We start from the raw sequence: 16,919 nt of genomic DNA, 5'->3' as shown, positions 1-16,919 counted from the left end.
ATATAATGGACAACGAACGGATTATGATACAATGGACAACGAACGGATTATGATATAATGGACAACGAACGGATTATGATATAATGGACAACGAACGGATTATGATACAATGGACAACGAACGGATTATGATACAATGGACAACGAACGGATTATGATATAATGGACAACGAACGGATTATGATACAATGGACAACGAACGGATTATGATATAATGGACAACGAACGGATTATGATATAATGGACAACGAACGGATTATGATATAATGGACAACGAACGGATTATGATACATTGGACAACGAACGGATTATGATATAATGGACAACGAACGGATTATGATACATTGGACAACGAACGGATTATGATACAATGGACAACGAACGGATTATGATATAATGGACAACGAACGGATTATGATATAATGGACAACGAACGGATTATGATATAATGGACAACGAACGGATTATGATATAATGGACAACGAACGGATTATGATACAATGGACAACGAACGGATTATGATATATTGGACAACGAACGGATTATGATACATTGGACAACGAACGGATTATGATACAATGGACAACGAACGGATTATGATATAATGGACAACGAACGGATTATGATACAATGGACAACGAACGGATTATGATACAATGGACAACGAACGGATTATGATACAATGGACAACGAACGAATTATGATATAATGGACAACGAACGGATTATGATACAATGGACAACGAACGGATTATGATAAATGGACAACGAACGGATTATGATACAATGGACAACGAACGGATTATGATACAATGGACGACAACGGATTATGATATAATGGACAACGAACGGATTATGATACATTGGACAACGAACGGATTATGATACAATGGACAACGAACGGATTATGATACAATGGACAACGAACGGATTATGATATAATGGACAACGAACGGATTATGATACAATGGACAACGAACGGATTATGATACAATGGACAACGAACAAATTATGATATAATGGACAACGAACGGATTATGATATAATGGACAACGAACGGATTATGATACAATGGACAACGAACGGATTATGATACAATGGACAACGAACGGATTATGATACAATGGACAACGAACGGATTATGATATAATGGACAACGAACGGATTATGATACAATGGACAACGAACGGATTATGATATAATGGACAACGAACGGATTATGATACAATGGACAACGAACGGATTATGATACAATGGACAACGAACGGATTATGATACATTGGACAACGAACGGATTATGATACAATGGACAACGAACGGATTATGATACTATGGACAACGAACGGATTATGATATAATGGACAACGAACGGATTATGATACAATTGGACAACGAACGGATTATGATACAATGGACAACGAACGGATTATGATATAATGGACAACGAACGGATTATGATATAATGGACAACGAACGGATTATGATAAATGGACAACGAACGGATTATGATATAATGGACAACGAACGGATTATGATATAATGGACAACGAACGGATTATGATATATAATGGACAACGAACGGATTATGATATAATGGACAACGAACGGATTATGATATAATGGACAACGAACGAATTATGATACAATGGACAACGAACGGATTATGATACAATGGACAACGAACGGATTATGATACAATGGACAACGAACGAATTATGATACATTGGACAACGAACGGATTATGATATAATGGACAACGAACGGATTATGATATAATGGACAACGAACGAATTATGATATAATGGACAACGAACGGATTATGATATAATGGACAACGAACGAATTATGATACAATGGACAACGAACGGATTATGATACAATGGACAACGAACGGATTATGATACATTGGACAACGAACGAATTATGATACAATGGACAACGAACGGATTATGATATAATGGACAACGAACGAATTATGATACAATGGACAACGAACGGATTATGATACAATGGACAACGAACGGATTATGATACAATGGACAACGAACGGATTATGATACAATGGACAACGAACGAATTATGATACAATGGACAACGAACGGATTATGATACAATGGACAACGAACGGATTATGATACAATGGACAACGAACGAATTATGATACAATGGACAACGAACGGATTATGATACAATGGACAACGAACGGATTATGATACAATGGACAACGAACGGATTATGATACAATGGACAACGAACGAATTATGATACAATGGACAACGAACGGATTATGATACAATGGACAACGAACGGATTATGATACAATGGACAACGAACGAATTATGATACAATGGACAACGAACGAATTATGATACAATGGACAACGAACGGATTATGATACAATGGACAACGAACGGATTATGATACAATGGACAACGAACGGAATATGATACAATGGACAACGAACGAATTATGATACAATGGACAACGAACGAATTATGATACAATGGACAACGAACGAATTATGATACAATGGACAACGAACGAATTATGATACAATGGACAACGAACGAATTATGATACAATGGACAACGAACGGATTATGATACAATGGACAACGAACGAATTATGATACAATGGACAACGAACGGATTATGATACAATGGACAACGAACGAATTATGATACAATGGACAACGAACGAATTATGATACAATGGACAACGAACGAATTATGATACAATGGACAACGAACGAATTATGATACAATGGACAACGAACGGATTATGATACAATGGACAACGAACGAATTATGATACAATGGACAACGAACGGATTATGATACAATGGACAACGAACGAATTATGATACAATGGACAACGAACGAATTATGATACAATGGACAACGAACGGATTATGATACAATGGACAACGAACGAATTATGATACAATGGACAACGAACGGATTATGATACAATGGACAACGAACGAATTATGATACAATGGACAACGAACGGATTATGATACAATGGACAACGAACGGATTATGATACAATGGACAACGAACGAATTATGATACAATGGACAACGAACGGATTATGATACAATGGACAACGAACGAATTATGATACAATGGACAACGAACGATTATGATACAATGGACAACGAACGGATTATGATACAATGGACAACGAACGAATTATGATAACAATGGACAACGAACGGATTATGATACAATGGACAACGAACGAATTATGATACAATGGACAACGAACGAATTATGATACAATGGACAACGAACGAATTATGATACAATGGACAACGAACGAATTATGATACAATGGACAACGAACGAATTATGATACAATGGACAACGAACGGATTATGATACAATGGACAACGAACGAATTATGATACAATGGACAACGAACGAATTATGATACAATGGACAACGAACGAATTATGATACAATGGACAACGAACGAATTATGATACAATGGACAACGAACGAATTATGATACAATGGACAACGAACGGATTATGATACAATGGACAACGAACGAATTATGATACAATGGACAACGAACGAATTATGATACAATGGACAACGAACGAATTATGATACAATGGACAACGAACGATTATGATACGAAACGAACGATTATGATACAATGGACAACGAACGAATTATGATACAATGGACAACGAACGAATTATGATAAATGGACAACGAACGAATTATGATACAATGGACAACGAACGAATTATGATACAATGGACAACGAGAATTATGATACAATGGACAACGAACGAATTATGATACAATGGACAACGAACGAATTATGATACAATGGACAACGAACGAATTATGATACAATGGCAACGAAAGAATTATGATACAATGGACAACGAACGAATTATGATACAATGGACAACGAACGGATTATGATACAATGGACAACGAACGAATTATGATACAATGGACAACGAACGAATTATGATACAATGGACAACGAACGAATTATGATACAATGGACAACGAACGAATTATGATACAATAGACAACGAACGAATTATGATACAATGGACAACGAACGGATTATGATACAATGGAAATATATCTTATCATGATAAACCGCTGTCAATTGGAGTTACACTGGTCGTTTTGTTAAAGCATATAAAGATCCTGGATAATTTTTCACGAGTTTCAGACCGGAAGTTACAACTTCCGTAATAATACACAAAGACATTCATGGAGTGGTTGACGGTTTCCAAAAGGGCAGACAATGGTACTATAGTTAGCATCAACCTTATAGGAAGAGGCTCTCCGGAATTTGATGCAAGTACATATAGTACCACTAGAGGGCATACACAGACAATGAATGCCATGGTAACTACCATCACCAGTTTTGTTGTACGCAACTCCTTCATTTGTGATGACGTCATGGCACGTGTTTTCGCATGTTTAGATTTTAATCTACACAACAGGGCGATCACCAGACTGATATTACTAATCAGTATACCGATGATTGGAAGTCCAAAATAAAACACGAAAGCCGCGGACAATAATCCGCTAAACACGTCAGGATTCATTAATGTTTGAGGCTTCAGCTGTACGTGTGTAATGGTACCGTTTGTAGGTAAAGTGACCAAGGAGCCGTCCAATGCAAAAGGCAGGAGAACCACTGGTCCTGTTATAACTATGAGTATTGTACATACTACACTAACGCGCCTTGTGAAAATTTCCTTTACTGTATGAGGAAAGAGAACACACATGACACGTTCAACTGCAACTAAAAATAGTACCATGTTAGACCAGTACTTTGGTATCCGGCTAACATAGAATACCCCGGAGTGTTCTTCGGTGTCCATCCATTCGCCAAGGTAGAAATCCTGAAGTACAATTGCGCCTGGTAAAACGCTCAAGACAAGGGAAAGCAAGTCGAATACCGCTAGCGCAGTGAGCAACAACGCCGTCGCGTTAGATGCTTTCTTAATCCGTTTTCCGTAGAAACAGACTGTGATTAATGTCCCTGGAATTCCAATGATCGTCCCCAAGAAAGTTGGAATGTACAGGAGACCTTCATATTGAAAACCGGTAATACTGCGTGAATTGGACATTGTAGCCTGGCTTGACGAATTTCTCTCGATTCTTCGGTTGAATCTGAAAAAGTCCCATGTGCTAATGACATTTACCTAGTGGCTGTAGGACTATATCTCGATATTCCAAATTCTACATATAAAAGTCAATCCGCCAATCAAAGAAATCCTAATTTAACAAGTTGATCGACGTCCTGTCAGGCAGCTATTGTCTCTATAGAAACACTCTAAATTCACACAGAACCGCTGATGCATGTGTTGAATATTAAAATGCATTTCTTGTAAACTGTTATCAATGATAACTTCTGATCTGTTTTATCAATGGCGCTAATTTGAATAAATAACAATAACCGACAAAATCTATCGAACTATTCATAAATCACGCTTGTAAAAGAATGGAAAGATTGCATGACTTTGCTATAGTCTTGCGCGGTGTATTGGAATTCATTAGATATGGTATCTATAACATGGTCATTCCGAGAATGTGACTTTATTAACGACATCGGACATTTTTTCCCGTCGAGGGAAACATAATCACAACCAATTATCGTTTCGCAGTTTTGTGCCAGTGACATGGACTGTTCAGGACATCAGTCAAAATTTCTCTATATATATATCAAGTTTATTGTGATATTCTAACACAGTGCAGGCAAGTCTTGTAATAAATATTATCAAATACGTTATATTTCAGGCCTGATTCAGGTAAGAATATGTGTTGTAACTAACGTTTTACTGGGCAGATTGCTGTCGATATTATAATAAAAACAATCATTAGCCGAACATCCTCGATACTCTAGGGGTTTCGATCACTTACGATCTCTTCATCCCTGGACTATCCAATCGTAAAACTGGAGGCAACAGAACAGGTAATTTTGGTCTTTTTATATACATTAAAAGAGCCGTATAACGGTACACTGTGGTTGACTGTGTGGCGTTGAGGTACGGCGTCGCTCTCTCTGTAGTACTTAAAGAAAGATTTTGCAGGCCAGTGATTGGTTCAGGTTTGTTTCCCTGATCTGCTTTCCGTTTTACTGTGAGATTGTTTCACTGTCTAATATTCTGTCATGTGAAAGTCGACATTTAGCTGATGAGAATTGCCTTCTTGGGGGATTAATGGTCCCATAATCCCCCCAGTATTGCAGACAAATTAAACAACGCGCGTTAGAAGGCAATTTAATGTTTATATTTCCGTTTTCCGTTATTTCAAAGCTGTAATGTACACTGTCATCGTTAATACGAAATCAATTTCCCCGCTGTGACCTCATAGGTACTCCCGACGTAATTCGCGGTGCAAAAAAAATAAAACCATCAGTACACTTCCAACATTGTGATCAATATGTTCCATTTTTAGGATATTCAACATTTTAAAATCATAACAACAAATATTGTTGCAAATATCATAAAACACTTTTTTTCACTCTGGTAGCATACAAGTTCTCACACACACAAAAAAAAATTAAAAAAAATAAATCATTACGTCATGACGTCGTTCAGGAAGTTGAATGATGAATAAAGAGGTTTGGTCATTATTATGTTTAACACTCAAACACATGTAAATATGATAGGTAATCGGAGCCTCGTCATACCACGACTATCACCACCACCACACTTTAATCAATTATATCAGATTTTATTCTTAATTGGCAGTGTATAGTTTGCTCAAGTTTCAAGTTTTTATTCAAGTTTATATATAGTATGTATAGTTTGCTCGTTGCCAGTTGTTGTTTGTTTGTTTGTTTGTTTGATTAATTAATGTCCCATTAAGAGCAAAGGTCATATAATGCTAGGTTTACACCATATTCCCGGCGACCACGGTAGCCCCGTTTGACCGAAACGTGGTGCGTCGTGCGTGGAATTTTGGCTATTTTTGTCTCTGTATTCATTTCATTTAAAAATATTTTTATTAAATCAAAATATTTAAGTCTGGATCGGGCAGTAGGTCTCTGTACTCAAATTGAGCTAGGTCTTGTGAAGTTTTACCACGGTCCTTTATGGATTACGTGGTGGACCGTGGATATTGGGGAAAGTGCTGTTCCGGGAGGTTAAAGATACATGTACACTACGGCTTCAGCACGGTCTATCAAGGATACCACTATACGTTCTCTCTAGGCGATACATTTTTCACGGTTCGCCGAGGCTTACTAGGGATGAAAGTCTGAAAGGTTTTTTTAGAGCAAATGAAAAAATATTTATTGCCGAAGTGTCATTTCAAACACGTTTTGATTATAAAATGTGTTAAAAGAAAATAAAATCTGAACTATATTTGGAATAAATATATAATTCTTATAGCAAGTGTTTCTACTCAAATATATTTTTGGCGAGGGTCACCTCGCCATTGTGATCGTGGTTGCAAAATTCTCTTACAGTCAATTCCCTCAATATGATTGGCTTAAAAATTGCTCGCAGATACTAGCGCTCCTAGCGGCAGTGTATTCAACAACTTTGATTTTACCGGGAATTTTAAATAGCAAATTTTAAATATGAAAGTTACTGAAATAAGCGTATCTGTAACGTTGAAATAGGAATAGTATATTACGGCTTTCATATCCTTACTATATACACTATCCAAAAGATCTTCTGTTCGAAAATTTTCACCTGAATTGTTTACAAAGTATCTAGACTTTTCGTCCCCAAAATGGTGTTTACAATTAATGAAGACGTTTCGTCCCAAAAATGCTTCGCTCCGAAGCTGGTTCCCCACAGACGTTTACTCCCTATTAGTGACAGTTATCCCGCACGCAATAAAATGAAATCAATATTTCACCTCGAACATCAAAATTGATACCATAATGAATTTTGTAATTTGAATCAAATTTGTCTCGGAGCAAATACATTTCATGGCGAAATGGAGATGCATCACGGCTGTGTTATGGCACATGGCCTTACTACAATGGAAGAAAGACAACTCTAACAAAATTTTGGACAAACTTGGTCTACTGATAAAATAGCACGTGACAGACGGTAAACATTTTGTAAATGTCCAAGGTGGCGTAATCTTAAAACTAACGGCAGTTAATAAGGTATGAATATTTACCACATCCATAATTATCGATCATTTCATAAGCACATGTATAAATATCAGATTATATCTATATACTAAAGCACGTTCAGAGTTTACCACTAAACCATACTTTTAAAACATTTTAGTTATTTTCACCACAGGAGCTTGACGTCCTGATCATATACATACAGCATATTCATTAAACTAGGTAATACGAAGTAAATTTTTTTGCCGAATGACATAAATCATATATGGAATGTTCATATAACTCGAAGTGATATTTTTTGAACTACTAGATCGACAAAAATGTCGATTTCTTTTTCATAATTCTTCCGTAAAACGGCACTTAAAAAGCTGTTTCAATCTGTAAAAATGTAGAGAAAACTGTTAATTGTTTAGCAATTATCCTGAGTTATATTTTACCAACAAGCATAAGAGATTAGCAATTAAAACTTACATAAACATATTCCCGACTCTCGCTCGCATTGTGTGATCACTCGAGCGGAACTAATCTCTACCACCTGGCACAGTCTTACAAATGCAATCGCACAAAAGCCCACATGATCACTGTTTTTAGTGCGATTACATCTTAGGGTGTGAACAATGTTAGTTTTTTTTTTAACTTTTTACTCAACAAAATAGACTTTACGCTTTTCATGATCAGCACCATCATTTTCTGTATAACTTATTTATTTACCACTGTACCCATGCATATGATACGTGTGTATATTTATACTTCTTTGTGCACATTATATAACAACTGCTATATTACAATAAATTTATGAAGGACAAAACTCTTACATGTAAGAACAGGAGGACTGAAGAACAGCGGGAATTAAACTTCAATAATATTTCCTCTATGCTGGTATTGCTATTTATGTTTAAAATGTTTAATTATATGATATTAGCCTTTTCAGTAATTACTCTGTTAATACATTTATTGTTTCCTTATGTTTTACAGAATGTCAGCATGCATGTATCATTTCAACTGGAAACAGTGTAGGAGAAGAATTGTGTGAACGAAAAGAAGTAATTTTCAACTGTGGAAGCTTAATATTGTAATCATTTTCAATCCGAAAATAATTACTATCACCATCTTCAAATTCCTTATTGTGAATTTAACTGTAATATGATTTAAGCATATACCTGATATTTGTTTATATTCTATGACATATACATGCTTGAAATGAAATGAATAAATAAAAGATGATTTAAAATTTAAAACACAATATGACATTAGCTGTTTATATTTTTTGTCAAAAACATATTAAGCTTATCGTCCATAACACACTAATCATCACCTTCGAGACAATTTAATGAAAATCAATTAAACATTAATTTGTATAACACAGGTCGTCTTATGTTTTCCCCGCCTTGACTATCAATGTTCCCTGATCACTCTGAAAGTATTGATTTTTCCTTTTTTTTCGGTCACCACATGAACTGCCTTTAAATCAATCACACCAATGAGACATACATTTACTACATTCATTATAACACTGTAAGGCAATTCTGCAAGATCAGCGAACATTGTTGATTTACCTTGAATATCTACATGCACAGTATGGTACCATATATATGTAACAGGAGAGGAGAAAATGTAGCGGCAAGACCGGGATTCGATCCCGGGACTCTCTGAACACTAGCTGAGTGCTCTACCGACTGAACTACCTGGTCATCGATAATCGACCCAGTCCAGTCCCGCTACACTCCTCCCTTCTTTTTTGAATACATACGAGACCCTTTCAAACAGCACAGCCGTTGGTTATTTAGTTGGGTGCCAATTCTGTAACAGGAGAGAAGAAAATGTAGCTCTTCCGACTGAGCTACCTGATCACCGATAATCAACCCAGTCTGACACGCTACAAATATTTATCTGGTTATTTTATCTCCCTTCCTATTTTCAATCTACCTTTATGACTTAGAATCTTACCTGGTGGAAAAAATATTTTGTCTTACAAATCTTGACAAATTATGCACACTGTGATTGTTGCAAGCTAAACTACGTAACCGCTTGCTGATTGCTGTTGATTGTTAATGATCTCAAACGCACTGATTACTTATTGTGACAATTTAAGTAAATATATTCTACTCTTTTCAAATATTCCTGATAACTATTCATGTGTAATATCTTAAAACATTGACATGTGCACGGAGTACGGCGGACCAGACCGCCGATGTTTTGGACATCTGCTAGATATTTCAGTTTCAGGTTACGGTGGCCAATAAAAGAAAACAAACACAATGCAGTTTTCATGTTATTTCTTCTAAATATAACATTTTTTGTGCAAGTTGTCAAGCATTTATGGGGAATATTTTGCATTGAAATTGTCACCTTCATACATCGGTTTTGGGACTCCCTGGACATTGTTTTTGCCCATTTTTTTGATGCGCTAAATATATTGATAGTAGATTCTTTAAGCATTTTCAGCCCTAAAAAGTACCTGCGCAAATTATACCAGTTTTTTACGGTATATGATATTGGAATATATCCCAAACTTTTTATCATATTATTTGCCAATAACACTGTTATGATATCAGAAATATCTGATGGTCTACAACAAATGTTACATGAATTTTAACAATATTGCATAACATGGAAATTAGAACTTAATATCAGAAAAATAAAAATTGTGATATTCTCAAGACGTAAATCGGTACAACAACACCAGTTGATGTTATGGAATACAGAATTAGATTTATAAGAATTGTTTACATATCTAGGTACAGAAAATAATGTTAATGGTAGCGTTTTTAAAGAAAGGGAAAAAACCTGCTGAACAAACAATTAAATCGGTGTTTGCTATTTCTGAGAAATAAAGGAATGTATCTCTTCCTGTTCATCTTAAACTGAAAATATTTGATTCACTTGTAATGACAGTTTTATTATACTCATCAGAAGTATGGGGATTTGAAAATAAAAAAAATGTAGAAAAATTCATTTGTAATTTTGTAAAACAATCCTGAAGTTAAGAAAGTGTACAAACAATTTCATGGTCTATGGTGAGCTAACAAGTTATCCGGTTTGAATTGAAGTTCGGATACAATGTATATCAATCAACTTGCTGTTTTACAAAAGAATAATTACAAAACTTGTTAAAAGTAGACCAACTGACCAATTTATTAAAAAATCACATGGTGATATTGATAAGTCTTCTAGAGGACAGACATATTCTATATTTAAGACATTTTGACATAGAAAAGTTTGCCTCTTGTCTTTCTCTGCTGCAAAACAATACTTGTTAACTGATACTGTGGTCCCAGGAACTTGATGACAATAGTCATTAAGAATGGATATTTTCATTAACATCAAATTAACAAGGAAAATGCTAAAGGTGTTATTAAATCATTTGACATATAACATCATAGGAAATATTAGAATGGGCTTCCGAGATTTTAGTATGTGTCTCTTATTTTACACCTTGGTGTCCAAGGAATCCTCAAAAGACCAAACTGGAAGGAACACCAGCCAAATTTATTTCTTATTGTACAAAACTACAGTAGTATTTACCTTAGAAATATATTCCTCCTATCCTCGAGACCGAGCCATTTAGTACTTTCAGTACTTTGATTTTTTCTGTTATGGTTCTCACTTTATCTGCCTTCTATAATAATAGCTTTGGTATAATTTGATGGATTAATGTGTTTGATAATAACTATTTCTATTTATTTTTTCTTCGAATTGACTTCTAATTTCAACGCTTAAATCTCAGCTGAAATTTATTACAGTTGGACCTCGGGATTGTTTGTAAACAAAGTAAATTAAAATGTAAAATGTTATATGGTATCGGAGGTTCTAAGCATTTACTAAGCATTTCATCTAAGCATAAAGTGTTGCCCCAACATTCTACATGGTTTCAAAATTAATTATGTTTTTTTCCACCGGAAATGGTGTATGCGGCTCAAATATGAACGCCCTAGTAATTTGCAGATGAAGAGTAAGTTTCGACACATTGCAATGGGAGTTGGAAACGAAGTAGCCGGTTTTATTTTTTTTTCTTTAAATTTAATTGTGAACTGGAAAATCATTTTTAACAATATCTGCTGTTGAATATGGGTATTCTGGATTTTGCTAATTACACTTGTATCTCCAAACGTTTCACTCGTTATTTATGTAACCCATTTCATAAGCAACAATGTTAACAACTTACTCGTATTTCAGTAACGGTTTTGATGAATGGAGCAGTCATTTGTGCGGTGACCTATACTCACCTGTACTGTACTTGACACCACTCCATCCCACCTTGATTGATTGGTTGGGCTTAACGTCCTAGTTCCGGTTATAACCGAGCCTAGGACACCTGCATCCCACCAAACCGTATAATTAATTTTACATAAAAAATGTGTTGCATAATATTGGTTCTGTTCATTTGCATATTATGTGTTTTAAGGAAGGTAACTTGTACAGAGAGTATCACACTACTATGTAAAACACAGATGTGTAATAAAAACAATCAAGTAAGTAATGTAAAATTGTCATTCTGACGGTATTGTTTTGGTGATATCTAACGACGCAGAATTGTCGGAAATCGACGCACTTTGATTGACGTCATGTCTACCATCATAGGGGTGTTTTTGGACTTTATCCTTACAAAACCATAAACGTCGAGTCATTTTTGTAATTTAAATACCAGTTGTAAACTATACATTTTGTATAACTAAAGTATGCATTACATCGAAGCGGTCTAATTAATATGTATGAACCTATTCCATTTTATAACATCAACTGAGTAGCGAGAATGCTGGTTGTAAGGAAAAAAAAGACTACTAAAATGAATTCAAGCGCATTTCCAAAATTCAGCATGTCTTGTCCAAAATACACCAATGTAACATTGTTTCCCAAATGTAACCTTGGTTTCATATTCAGTGTTCCTAAAGGTATACAGTCTGAACATTTTTGATAAATGAAATACCTTCCTATATGCTACATTTGCATTATACAATTTACAATCGTAAACGGTCAAACAAAGGCTCAGTGTACTTGCTATAAACACTAGTAAATGGCGTGGTTATTCGGTGTAAAAATATGTTCCGAATGCTGTGGGTTTTATTTTCCTGAAATACATATTTTTCTTATATTTTGTCAAAATTCACAAGCCACACGTCCGTTTACAACTTAGTTTGTTTAAGTACATGAACCCATAGGAAGTATAATAGGCATACAAGATATCACCATTTTAAAGAGGGACTAATACCGTAAGGGTTCGACAATTCGCACATAACCATGTTGTTAGAGTTGGCTGTTCATAACATGTATAGCAAACACAAAATACTAGCAAGCGTGGTAAAACATGAAAAAATGTATGTATAGAGTGTATAAAAGTGGTGTAATTAAATAGTCCACATTTCATTAGAGAAACTCGTGGGAACACGTGCATAGCCTTTTTTTAAAACGTTATTTGAATAAAACCATATCGATTTTACAATGTACAGTAGCTCCAGACACCATGGAAATTTATTTACCGATATCGTACACTGCTTTTAGTTGTCTATGTGCTACTTACCACTGTATATATCTCAATATATATTACAGCATATTGTTTATAATACGGTGGTCGTGTGGTTGTAATGTCCCGAAATATTATCAAAACCCTTAACACTTGGGTTAGGAGTTCGAAATTCCATCCATGATGCGCTGACCGCTAGTCGTCATACATAATGTACTTGTTTTGTACATGTATATGGTGGATGGACTGATATATATTCATAACACACATGTGACTTTTTTTCAGAAAATAAGAGATTTGAGGAATGGTGAAAAATCGTGATATTTGCTAATTGAACTGTTTTATTCCGATTTTTTTTTATAATTCTTCAAATCTCGTTTTTTTTCCGAAAAAAATCACATGACTATTTATAGGTATATTGATCAATCCATCCACCAAATACAAAAAAAAAATGTATAACAACATCCATTTACATTAAGTTAGCCGCCTGTGATTTAAATAAGATCGATGTGAATAGTTCAAACAACAAAAATTGCTTTACTCAAGCTGTTTGGATTCATGCCTGGATTGAGCGATTACATGTTTAGCATTGTATAAACTAACCGCAGTGGAAATACGCGTGCATGTTACTGCTGTGTCAACTACGTTATATTGTACCTAGTTTATTCCGATATAAATCCAAACTTCAATAGTCGCCTGGACAGACGTTTTTCTTCTGATGAAGTATACTTCTGTCGCTAGACATGATCATTACGTCAGTTAAGAAACACTGTAATTTATTCTTTAATACCCCCGTTTTTATCTCATTAGTCTATTGTATATATATATTCTTAATTAGTCATGACACGGTACAGCTAGCAATCCTTTTACGCAAAACATTAAAGGTGACTTACTTAAAAGTATCGGCACATTTTGTATATGAATAGCATGACATTTATTGAATATTTAGACGGTCTATCAACATATTCCCTTCCTATTAGATTGATAAAACGATATTTGAAGTTAAAAGAAAAAAAAAACGCAAAAAGCTCGCACAAAAACAAGTCGAAACAAGTATGATAATTCTTATACAAATGGAAGAAACTGTAGATTCGTTTTATCATATGGTCAATAGTTACCTTTAAGATGCTCCACCGCTGACAAATGGATTATTTCACTAAAAAAAAAAAAAAAAAAAAAAAAAACAGGAGCAGACGATTTAGTGTTTTTCTTCAGTTACAAAAGTAACTTACTTTACACCATTTACCACCACTGAAAAGTTTGGGCTTCTAGTTTTACTTCAAGTTAAAAATATGAAAAATAATTAATTGCATACCGAAAAAATTCCGTGACACTATATCCTATATGGAATGAAGTACTGATTGCGCATGCACCAAAGGCAAAATAAATTCCTCCTGGTGTTGCCTCCTTACTTTAACAAGATGACCGAGTTATTCATCATCATTAATTACTATTTCTGACAAAAATAAAATTGAGTATGTTACTTAGAATATCTGGTGTCCGTCTACATTAACAGAAACGACCCTACTGATGTAAAACACTATTTCCAATACCTGTAAGGGGATAATTCAGTCCAAGAGTGCATTGCAGATGGTGCCACCTGCTTATAGCGCCAAAGTTTCGAAACTCGCCCCGATTTCGGCTATTAAAACATTCTTCGTCCGCGGTATTGCCGAACACGTGACCACCTAGCGCCAAGAGGGAACTTAAAGCAAATTTTGGCCGGAAACCTACTTCAATATCGTCTTTTCGAACGCTAGCGTACAAAATGTACATGGTGCCATGTTGTACCCTGAAGTAGAAATAGCTCTCTACTCATGTCTGTGGCTCATTTATTGTATTTGTTAAGCTTATCCCGACACACCGGCTTGGGTAATGGATAGTTGTCACTACGATTGGGCAATTTCCAATACGCTCACAAAGAGCGATTTATCAAATGATCCCGGCAGAAGTCATCAAATATGTCTTTACGTTTGATATGAAGTGTTGATGCACAATATCCACTACTTTTGATGGTCCATACAATTGCCTTCGTGCGTCTATGTATTTTATCTTGTTAATTTTGTCACGACCCATAATACGCTGTAAATCCCTAACTACGGTTTGGCCTAACTCCATAAGAAACGTGACCCGACTATCAGGTCACCGGCACTGTATCCTTGACATGTGTCTCTCTGCAAACTTACTGACAACACACACTCATCACAATCGATAAATGATTATAGCATCACTATGAATTGATAGACAACAAATTTATGATTTACACAAAAACATGCGCGCTCGACACATGATCAACCGAACCAATCATTAATCACGTTCAAGATCTTCGGTACGTCTAACACATCTGGCACTATGAGCGCGTGCTCTCAGTCACGCCGCTTCGTTCCTAAACATGAACTATCGCGTTTTCTTACGCGCACAATAACTGTCTCTACACTCACAGAAGGTCGGACACTCGTATCTGGAAAGCCATATTCACATGGATCCCATATGAACCTACTGGTGATAAAATTATGCTATATATATCCAAACATCTAACAAGCTCCAACTAAAAATCAATATAACATCGTCTGATCATGCTGTGATCGAGAAGCGATTCGGAAAGTACCCTTTATTCGAACACAATATATCTGCATTGAAATTCCACACGGCACACGAAAGCTCGTGTCGACCACGTACGTATCGACTCAGTGCAGTATGGGACTGAAGTCGCTATACAATACAGTACAATTTACCGCTATCGCTTTCGCTCTACAAAATTAACAAATCATGTTGTAGTTAGAACTGGGGGCGAATTACATGTAACACAAAAAAACACTCTTCTTCTCTTTGCTTTGTTTTTTGTTTTTGCATTATAGACCGCTCACTCATTTCGCGGATGTACGCAAACGTGGTGCGATGTGATGGGATAAAGGAAAAAATGTCCGGTCAGGCCACAAAAACGCATTTTTTCAAGAGGAATTTTACATTCACAGATATGACATACAACAAAGAGGATCGTATTTTGTCCGCTAAATAACTTCCATTTTGGCCAAAAAAGGGCGATAGTTTTTAAGGATAGTCTTAATGTTAAAAGCATAAACTTATGTAATAAACAATCGGAAAAAAAAATGAGAGTAATATCACAAAGACAATTTTGTGGATAACAAGTGTAGTGCTTAGAAAATGACTATGAAACTGTTCAAACTAGTCTAGCTTTATCTAATAATAGAACCATACTTTCGTTAAATATATTTCTAAGGACATCCACAATAGCTATTATACCTTTTGTATATGTATAAAAAATGTATTTGATTATGAAGTCAGGTAACGTCCCAGCATCTATAGTATCCTGTCAACATTTGCATGATCAACTTTATTTTGTCGTTTGGTATAATT

The sequence above is a fragment of the Argopecten irradians genome, chromosome 13 (assembly GCF_041381155.1).
Source record: "Argopecten irradians isolate NY chromosome 13, Ai_NY, whole genome shotgun sequence".
Taxonomy (NCBI): domain Eukaryota; kingdom Metazoa; phylum Mollusca; class Bivalvia; order Pectinida; family Pectinidae; genus Argopecten; species Argopecten irradians.
The sequence above is the reverse complement of the archived record's forward strand: the minus strand, read 5'-3'. Positions refer to the sequence as shown.